Genomic DNA, 11874 nt, shown 5'->3' with positions numbered 1-11874 from the left:
AAATGTGAAAAGTCATCATCATATATTTAAAAAATATTAACACTACACCTTAATATTGATAAAGAGTATATAGCGGGTATAAAGTTGAAAAACGGGGCAAATATGTAACAAAGAAAAAAACCAAACCAAATGTGAATTAGAGCAAGAGGTAAGGACAAAGTGTTAATGGAATTTTGTATATTTTAAATACCAAGTACAGTCCAAAAATAATTAATTTGAATTTGTTGAAAAATTTTTATTCAGTGAATTGACGTTCTTAATATTTACGATATAAGATTTTTACGGTATTATTCTAACATTTTGCTTGTAATATATTTGGTGAGGTTTCTGTAATAACGTCTGTTTTGTTTAAAGTTAAAAGTAACATTATGTTACTCGTAACTGCAAAAACTTCATGACATTTTTTCTTCAATAGTTCGTATAATTTTCATTGTAAATGAAAATTGGATCGAACTCTTAGAAACATTTATGAACCAGAACCAAAACTACCACCGGAAATGAGATTTAAAACCATGAATGTAAAAGCCTTTTTTATGTAATCACAGAAAAGTCAACATAATTTTAACCTTGCTTAACACAATTGCTCCGTTATTGTTATTTTATTGGATCCTTCCACGATATTACTACAAAATATTTTGAACCAACTTTGAATATGTTATATTCTAATATTGGAGAGCTAATTACAATATTTTCAAACTTAATTTCAATTATCTTACATTTAACAAGAGTTTAATGATTTTTTTTAATTGAGACGTGTTGGTTTTAAAAGATATCTTAATTAAAAGCTATCGCGTTAAATCTTATGTTTATCGATACAATTTATCCTATAATATTAGTCTAATTGTAGCTGGTTTAAGTTCCGTCAAATATCTATTATGTATTAATCTCTATTAAAAGACTCTAGTTAAACAGTCCATATTAAATACTTGTTAAATTATTCAATAACTATTCTAGAAAAATTCATAAAAAAAACATTAATAATTTTATAATTACCTAAAAGTATGCAATAAATTGAGAATGATTTTTTCTGTAATAACTGGAATTTTCTCAATAACTCTTAAATTGACAATTTAACAGTTTTTTATTTTTCAATTTTATTTTTAAGTTTATTGCCCACTTATCATATCGCTGTAATAAAATACCGAATTACAAACTCGTAATACATATAAAGTGAATTACAAAAAAAACTAAATTTTTGCACATTTGTATACGTTGCCATACTGCAACACACTACTATTATTTTAGTATTCAACTCACCCTCTTATAATAATAAAGTCGTACCATTAACTTTAAAAAAAAAATTTTTATTTGATACTTGACCGAAAAAAAACTCATACAAAAAAAATTAAAAAAGAAAACCAACATTTTTTTTGGTCAAATAATGTTTGTGGTTCTGTTACCTGGTATATAGAAAAATAAAATGCCAATATATCTACCTACACGATGTTAACAACAAAGTATTTCAAAAATTGAACATTCTTGCATACATACCAGCGCTGATATGTAAGTAGATATACGGTACGAATGTATGTTTGTACTCATGTTTGTACATTTTGTAGAGCATAAAAAAATTTGAATAAAAGCAAAGATCAAAATAAATGCAAAAAAAGAAAAACGCAAAGAAAGTCCTTATTGCTGAGTTTATTAAAAATTTCATAAACCATAAATTAGAAATAAAAGGATAACAAAATAAGCAACAGAAAAATAACAACAATAACAAGAGAAAAAAAAAACAAAAAAAAAAAACACAAAGTAAAAGTGACCGAAAAAGAACAACTTTTTTTTCCATTGGGTGTAATTTCCAAATTCCCGATAGATATTTGGTTTTTCCTCTCGTTTTCATTTTTCATTCTTCTTTCATTTTTTCCATATGCGAAAGGTAAACTTATAAATTTCTGCATTTATACCCTTTTATTAGTCAGTTGGTAATCCAAAACTTTTCTAAGGTCCATTAAAAACTTTTCTTTTTTCTCATTTTTTTTTATTGTATTTTTTATGTTTTGTTGTTAAGGTTTTGAATTTCAATAACGTTGTTTTTTTTTTCTTTTTTTTTAATTTTCGATTCTTCCTTTCAGTTTTGTAAAATTTACTGACTGTTTAGTATTACCTGGTATTATCCATATATAAATGTTTTGAAATTATGAACTTTGAATAATAGCCATTTAAAGAATATTGTAAAATTAATTTGATAATTTAGAGAAAGAGAAATCGAATTAGCTTATTACTTAGTATTAGGAAATATTATTAAGCAAATTTAAGGGAGAACATAGAAAACCTTTACCAACTAGCCATACAGTAACCAATTAACTGAATCAATATGGGGATTGAACAAATAAATATTCGTACTTGCTAAAATGGTGTTCTTGAACGCAACTATGTATTAAGATTATAGTCAGTAAGCACTTATCAAAAGCATTTATAAAATTGTAAAAAAATATAAAACCAATATATGGAACAGTGCCTAAATTTTGATTTCTTTTATTCTATACTGATTTTAGCCAAATATAAGATGAATCTATGTAAGATTATTTACTTCATTTGGCAACCCAATGAGAATAACTAATTATATTAATTATAACATAGGTCAATTATAACATGAAAAATTTACACAAGGATCTCGTAAGCTTCTCATACCCCTTGATTTTTCCAATAATCGTGACACTATATTTTGTTATTTTTTTTTTGTTGAAATTATGTGTCCATACCAAAATTTTGCTCTAAAACACTCTTGAGCATATCAAGAGTACCTACGGAAATTATAATTATTAAATTATAATTTCTAGCAAAATATTGGCATGTTAATATGTAGAGTGTTTCATAGAAATGGTTCTTTGACACGTTTTACCTGCAAAACTATAAGAAATAGAAGAAAACTTAATATAAGTTAACTTTAAGCTCGCATTGTAGCGCATGGAAAAAAAAAATACAAATTTTCGAGTTTTTAAAAAAAATTGGAAAAAAATAACATTCTTAATTAACAGCTTTATCTCGAAAAATATGGTTGAAATCTAATTGATAGTAAGAAAAAAGAACAAAGAAATCATAGGCGGCTTATTTTACAAAAATCTGTAAAACAAATCTCCCATGGTTACTCTATGTCGCACGGTTTCGAAATTATACGCATTTAGTTTTTTGCAGGAAAAATCTGGTACCTTTTTTCAACAGGCTGGAGCTCGAAAATAAGTGTGTCTGCCCCCCCCCCCCCCCCCCAATATAATTTTTTGCTGGAAATTGATCAAAGAATCATCCTTGCAATTATTTGCCACCTTATGATATAAGAAGCTCACAACCGCATTTAATATTTTAAATAAATAAAAATCAATTCAAAAATTAACCAATATTCGAGTACCTTGGCAATTACCTTGAATAAACAGTAATAAAATTTGTTTCTGTTTATTTTTTTTTTTGTTTTTGGAAAATTTTACGTTTCAAGTTTCGACCGTTACAACTAGCTACGGGATTTTTTTATACTTTAAGTTCAGTTTGACAACGAAAATAAATTATAAAATTTTCCAACAAAGCAGATTACTCTCTATTATAAGAGCCCACTCCTATTTACACTAATTTAAAATTTAAAATATGCCTAAACTAATACCTACCGGAATTTCTAAATTAATAACATTCAGAAAACAAATATTGTTCTTCCGTTTAAATCTCGTTCTAATTTTCTTCAGGAACCTTGATAAAATATAAAACTTCTTTGTGAAAAAAATTTTGATATTTTCGAATACAATATTTTGACAATCTTAAATTCATAAAAAACATAAATTTTTATTATTTTTATACCCATACGAATGTATGTTCGAAGGGTATACTAAACTTGTTTTGCCGTTTGTAACGCTAAGACATAATGTTCTCAGATATCGACTCAAGTATATAATATGTTTTAATCAGTTTCGAATTGTAAGTCGTTTTGTCTGTCCGTCCGGCTGTCCATTCGTCCGTCCGTCCATCCGTCCGTCCGTTTGTCCCAACGATAACTCAAAAACTAGTTAAGCTAAGTTCATTAAATTTTTACAAATAAATTATTATAGTAAATGCCAGAACAATATTTGAATTGAATATGATCGAGGTCCTGGTTCGGGTAGTTGTAATACAACTTGAAAATTTATTTGAATATGTCTAAGAAATTGTAGAAGCTATAGTATTAAATTTCCGCGGAAGCGACTATATTAGTAGGACTATTATACTTGATAAAAGTCATTGAAATTACTTGGCTCCTTATGGTAGCTTCCATACAACTCCAAAAATTATTTAGCATTATCTCAGAAATTATTGGAGCTATAATATAGAAATTTTGTAAGAACAATTGTATTGCTAGGGCTATTATGTGTGATAAAAATCGTTGAAATTGCTTGGTTCCTTGCGGCAGCTTCCAAACAACTTCAATAGTAGTTTGATCATATCTTAGAAATTATTCAAATCACGGTACTGAAATTTTGCATAAATTAATATGGTAATACGGCAACTTAAAGTCATAGTATGTTGCGCAGTCAGCTATGTTCTAGCACATTTAATCGCACATAGAATCGTATATGCGTACAGATATCATAGAGTTGTCACGGTGAACTCTATTTTTAATAATTTCATCGTTTTTATGATTTTCTTTTTTCGAATTCTTACTCATATTGTTTGCTAAACTTACTATGTTTTCTATAGCCTTATTATGTTTAAGTAAAATCTTAAGGGTATATTTTCAATATTCTTGCAAATAGTAATATTTACTGTGCATATAAGTTTATTTTTTTTTTACTCCTTTTTATTATTGTTGAATATTAATAAACTGTAAGACTTGCTATAAGATTTTAGGTACTCGTTAAGAAGTATAGCAAAAATTTTATTTCCTTGATTTTTTTTCTTTGTTTTTTTTATTATTTTTTTTTATTCACAAATAAATATATTTGTGTATATTATGCATTTTTTACATCTGCACATTTTGTGTGCAATATATACGAAACAGGTATTGATAAAAATGTGTACTATTAAATTTACATGGTATACTCCGATATTGCTGTACGTCACATGAATATTTCAGAGAAAAAATTCCTTAAATCTCTAAATTTATATACAGGAACAAAACAAAATTTTGGAAATACTTTTAGTATACATGCATAAATACATATTAGTTAAAAGCTATTTTTCATGTTATTTAAAAAAAAAAACGACATTTTACTTTACATTTTATGTATTAAAATTTTATTTCGTTAATAGGATCAAATACAAAACACACACACATATATAAATAGTCCATAAAATTTAAGTTGTTGTTCATGTACAAATTGTGCATATAGAGCCAAGGTATACTTTACGAAGGATCAAAATGAAAGAAAGATACCTGAATTGTTAAATATTTAAATTATGTAAGTACATTTTACAAACTTCAAAATATTGTGGAGAAAAAAATTCTGCATTCTGCCAGCATCTGCAATAAGGGCTTAGAAGTTTCTTTAAATTCCACTTACATAGATTTAAAATTTTGATAAAATACTCCAATTACTTTATTTTAAATATTTTTCATCTTAATATTATCTAATATTAAAAATATTATTTTAATAGCAGTCTTAAGTAATCAAATCTAATTTATATGAAAGTTTTTTTTAATATTTTCAGAAATGTTGAATAAATTTTTTATATAGTCTTTTTGTGTATTAAACTATATAAATTAAAGTATTAATAACTGAAATCAAAATAAGTGTCATATTTTACGTCAAAAAATTTGATATAAAATTTAAGAAATGAAAAATTGAATTGATTAAAAATTTTCAAAATTTGAGAATATTTTTAGTTTGTTTTCCAATGTTTTCCAATTGAAAATCCGATACGGTCAAAACCCACACAGTATTTATTTTTAAAAAAATCATAAGAAATCTCTGTATACTATCAGATGATACAAAAATTGTGGAAAAGTACTTTACAAAATTCTCAAAATTATTGATAAGGTAGTAATTTTTGTAATAGTTAACGTTCTATTAATCTCTTAATAATATTAAGGATCTATTTCTAGAGTACAAATTTTTTAAAAGATGTTTTAATTAGTGTCCTTGTTTACTACAAACCCTTCTATGAAATAAATATGTCAGATATCTAACGACTGATATAATTAAATGTGATTCATTCAATTACATACAATTATTATATTATTAAAAACTATGCAAAGAAAAAATTTATTTACATTTCTTCAATTATTTGTCAAATTCTACTGAGCCTCATATACTATTTATCAAGTGGACATATTTCTTTTCTAATTTTATTTCTAATTAAAACTGGCCTTTGTTCGCCTGCTCAATTGTCTCACCTACACAGGCTAATAAAGTCTTCGATTTCCTTTACATATTACTATAACAGTCCGTTTATTCTTATTCTTTAACACTGTTCAAAAAACCGTCTGTGATATTGCAGTTCAACCTACTTCTTTTACATTTCTTCGTTTTGCATTAAAAATTGCTATCATGTTCTTTGATAAAATTTTGAACATATTAATGTTGTTATAATTAATAAACAATGAAAAAATATCACCCATCACTTACCAAGAGAACGAACATCAAAATCAGAAGAAACTGGTTTAGAGATTAAGTTGATTATTGCATTCCCTACAACATTAATAAAATTTAAAAAAAAAACAAAATTTTAACAATTTCATTATAGAAATTAAAAAATTTCGTTTTTTTTCCTTCAAAACCAAATTTAAGAAAGTGTCAGTTTCTCACAAAATTATATAAGTTATTTGAGTTAAAATATCAAATGTAGCTTTTACATACATGCATAATGGGATTCTAGAATTAATTTAAAACTTGTTTTAAACAGCAAAATAAAAAACAAAAATCTAAATTATAAAAAACAAACATGAATTATTTATAACAAAAGTTGAAAAGTTAAAGTAAGTACAGATATACCAGAGAGTAGCTATATTCACAATTGTACACCAAATATAAACAAAATACATAGTCACATACATACATTACATTTATCGTTCTTTATCATAGAACAAGTAAAAGAATAAAATTAAAATCTCATAAAAAATTGTTTAGATATTTTACACAAATTATACAGCAACTTAACTGGAAACTGCTGTCATCTACACCATAGATCCATAAAAAGAGGAAAAAAAACTTTTCCAATAAAATCCCAGAAAAATAAAGTCGAAGAAAACGCAACAAAACTTTTTATTTTAACTATGTACAACACTTTATGTGCTTTTTGTATTATACTTCATTGCATATATGTACATACGTAACAGTACCTGTTCTATATTATAACAGAAAATTCAAAAGACTAACAACTTAAGTAAAGGAATATTATATAGGAAGTTTGAATTTACAAGGACGAAGAAAAGAAAAAAAGTTATATGAAATTGTAATATCCATCATAAAGTATTAAAATAAAATACGTGTAACCTTTATTGCATAACAATTTTTTATTAACTTTGTATATTACAATTATACTGCCACATTGTATATAAATATACAGGGTAATTCAGAAAGGTATACAACAACATATACCATTGATCGAAAATGAGTAAAACTTTTATTCCGCACTGGATGCCAAATCTGAAAATTTTCCGAGTTCCAGGGATTTTAACGAATTTTCACGAAATTTTTAATTATTAAAGTTTTTTGGATTATAATTTCCATTCTGGAAAAAAGAGGAACTTCAAACAAACAGTTTCAGAAAGACCTAGTAGAGGGTTTAAAGTATTTGTCTGTATTTTATCTACCTTCGGAATACCAAGCATTCGAACTTTAGGGAAAATCAAGTTTTTCACTTGTTTATTTTTTCAATTTTTTCTAACTGGATAATTTCGTAAGAAACGTTTTAAAACCTTGATTTTTTTTATAGAATTTTCCCTAGTTGCTTAATGGTACATTAGATATAGCACAAAAACAACAAACATTGTGAATCACAAATTCAATTAAAATCAAACCAGATATTGATAAATCTAAAATTAAATTCAATTTAATATTACTTTATCCAAAAAATTTACAAATTTCTAAAAAAAAACACCAAATTCTCTCATCAAATTCACTCAATTCAGCAAAAATTTATGTTTTTCTTCTATCAAATCCATTTCTATTCAACTGCATATTTTAAATTATTTGTTTTACTGGAACTCCTCTTTAGCTTCATCAACCGTACACTAATTTTAGTTTTTTCTAGAAATATGTTTGAAATTTATTAATCCCATTAAATTATTTATTAATTATTTATTAGCTTCATAATGTTCATACAATATCATTTACAAACTCCATTTTGTTCAAAAAAATTAAATTTTAATATTGAAAATGAAAATTTTTTTTATTAAAATAAATGCCAAATTTGTATGGCATGTCTTTAAAAATTCCGTCCACATGGATAATTTTAATAACTTCAGATGCCAAATGGTGTCTAGATTTCGAAAATATTTTTTTCAAATTTTTAAATTGCACCCAATCTGAGAAAAATGCATTTAAAAATTTCAAACCATATAGGTACCATTTCTTATGAAAATTGGGAAAAATAAAAAACCTATCAATTTTTTTTACCAAGAAAAGTTTCGAAAAAAAATTTTTGGGTACTAGATTTTTTTTTGTTTTTTGTAATACAAAATTCTAGCTTTTTTTTTTTAATTTTTATTTGAAAAATAAAAATTTCAAATTTTTTAAAATCAATTTTTATTTTTCAAATTAAAAGTTTGTATGACATTTCGTTTCAATTTTGTTATTACTTGTTACATTTGAATAAAAACCTTAAAATTCAGATTTTTTATCGAAATAACGGCTCTTCAAAATGTCAACTGTGTTTTTTCGACTCTAGTCATCAAAAAGTAGTGATAGTTGATAATTACAGCGCTTAAAATCAATAAAAATAAAAATTAGTCAAAAATAAGACCTTTAAAATCTTCACTTAGAAATGCTTTTTGTGCTATACCTTCTGTACAATAAATTTTTTTTTCTAGTGTTTGAGAACATAAATTAAAGCTTAAGCAGCTGGGCAAAATTCTTTAAAAAAGAATTTCAAGATTTCGAAAATTTTTTACGAAATTATTCAATTAGAAAAAACAGGGGAAAATTTTGATTTTCCCTAAAGTTCGAATGGTATTCCGAAAGTATATAAAACGCAGAAAAATATTTTAAGCCTTTTACTAGATCTTTCAGAAACTGTTTGTTTGAAGTTGCTCTCTTTTTCAGAATGGAAGTTATAATCCAATAAAAACTCAAAAAGTAAAAATTCGTTAAAATTCCTGGAACTCGGAAAACTTTCAGATTTGACACGCAGTGCGAAATAAATTTTTTCTTATTTTCGATCCTCTAACCAATGGTATATGTTGTTGTATACCTTTCTAAATCACCCTGTATAATCTTAGTATCATTATTGAACGCGTGTAATGTAGAGAATTTATTGCACACAATTTATTTATGTTAAGGAAAGTATACAAAGAAAATACATTATTACATACACAGGCTCGGTACAGACTCATTTGTCCGTGGTCTTCGACGGATTTCAAAATATGGGCACCTTCCGCTTTCAAAACAAAATAGTATGCAATAAACATTGTGAATACTGAATGCAAAATTAGTTATAGAATTAAACTTTCTGTTTTGCAATGCTAGTGTATAGATTCGTTAATCTCGTTGTAAATAGCAAGAAACAAAGTTTTGGAAAACACGTAATGGAAAAATTTTTTTTTTGTTTTTCAGTTTTGAATGGCGTCCCTGTTTTCCGGCGCTCATTGAAAAATGCTTACTTTGCATATATAGTACATCCGGCGCTGTACGTACATCAAAATACTTAAAACAAAATTTTCTGTAGAGCTATTTGCAAAAAAAAATTCGTGAACTCGAGTTTAAAAAAATTCAAATTCTTCTTAATTTTTAATATTGGTTTTTCTCGAATTTATGGAAATACAGAAATCTTAAATCAAAATTTAAAATTTAATTTCTTCGAAATGCGACTGAATTTAAGCTATATTGATATATCCTATATTTAGTTGAACGGTTTTGAGTTTAACTATTTCATTTCACTTAATTCTCCGTTCTTTGTCGGAGTCAATATTCATAGGCTTTTGGTTTATATAGAAAATGTTTAACATTTAAATTGAATTGTCCCCCAAAATATTTAAAATTTTAAATTTCTCTACATTACGCTACACTATACACGCTTTTGTAGTACTCTTTCCTACTTTAGTAAGTAAAGGAGAAGGAAATTCTCCTTTAGTAAGTAAAGAGCATTTTATTATTGAAAGACTTTAGTTATCTAAATGTTACCAAATTGATTTTGAAGAGTAGGTTCAGATACTTTTTTAGGTGCAGTCATATAGGACTTTAAACATATTTATTCTTCAGCTTGTCAATATTTGTTCAACAATTACTTCTATTAAATTGTTCCACAGGGGAAACATCGGGTAATAATAGGTTGAAACCTTTACTTATTTTCAATGCCTAATGTAAAATTTGTACTTATTATCTACAATCATTAGTATATTAATTTAGATATTTTCCCGAACAAAAATCTATTCAAAAATTCTTCAGAGAAAAAGATAAGCAAGAGATCAGATTAATTGGGAAAATTGCTCATTATTATAAAGATTGGAAAAGGCCTTGTTTGCTTGTGGTGATACACTGTCATCTATAATTTACAATAGAATTTGTGTACTACACTTGTATTAAATGTTATGCATAAAACATTATAACCCCCGTGAACCCAAAAAAAAATCTGATCTCATCAATACATTCATAAAATAACGGTATATAACAAGAAGATTAAAATACAATATATATGTACATATCGTAAGGTAAACGACTGAAAGGCGGAAAAAATTTATTAACTTCATAAAACGGAAAATCAACATAAGTTTGTTTAGAGGAAACAATGCGTTTTAAGAAAATTCAAAAAAAAAATTTCTTATCTAATTGACTCTAGGATATTATAAGGAAACAAAAATATTTCATATTTGAATGGAAATACTTATAAATCGCAGGTTCGTTTCCAGGAAAAAGTATTTTAGATAGCGCATAATATTTTTGTAAAAAGAGTCTTTCTAACATAATGTTAGAAATTGAATCATATTGTATGGGCTAATTAAATTTGATTATGAATTTTATTAATTCACTGAAGGTTTAAATTTATATTTCATTTGTAATATGTGTTAAACAGTATGGATCACAGTCCGATACATTAACTTTTATATAATCCATATAAGTAATGAATAAATATTTTAAGTCGAAGTAGAGCTCATTTACAGCAGCCTCACAAATGCACTTTTATTAATTTTGTTCTAGTTCAATCATAAGAGGGTAATCATGTATTTCGTTTAGAAGTAGAGCTCATTCACCCAACAACCAGCTTTGTTTTTGTATTTTTTTCCCTATGAAATCGAAAGTGTTATAACACTCTTAGTAATAATGCCTGTTTTAAGTATAATTTAATGAAAAATTAGCAATTCGCTTTTTGATTAACTTAATATTTATTTTTCGCAAATTTACAATATTGCAATCACCATTTTTATAAAATAACTTTGCATTTTAATACTCCAAAAGCACTTTTCCTTCTTACACTTGAAAATGGATTCATCATTTAAGACGATAAAATGAAAATTTGAATGGATAATTTACTTTTGTAGTGCCAAAATACTTCGTAAAACTTGTATCTTTGTAAAACTGTAAATTTAACGGCAATAATTAAAGCAATTTTTTGTTTATCAATTTCTGTGACTTTAAAAATTGTCTTCTAAATGTAATTTAGACTGAAAAAGAAAGCACGTGATACTAAAATAAGAATAACAGAAGAAAAAAAAACCATAGTTATCGCATAGCGGACATTTAATGCTCTATATCCTGCTGCATGTCCTAGAATTACAATTTTTTTTGTATATAAAAATTATCTCAAAATTTCTTTTAT

The sequence above is a fragment of the Condylostylus longicornis genome, unplaced genomic scaffold, assembly GCF_029603195.1.
Source record: "Condylostylus longicornis isolate FDR11 unplaced genomic scaffold, ASM2960319v2 ptg000048l, whole genome shotgun sequence".
NCBI lineage: Eukaryota > Metazoa > Arthropoda > Insecta > Diptera > Dolichopodidae > Condylostylus > Condylostylus longicornis.
This window is presented reverse-complemented; position numbering follows the sequence as displayed.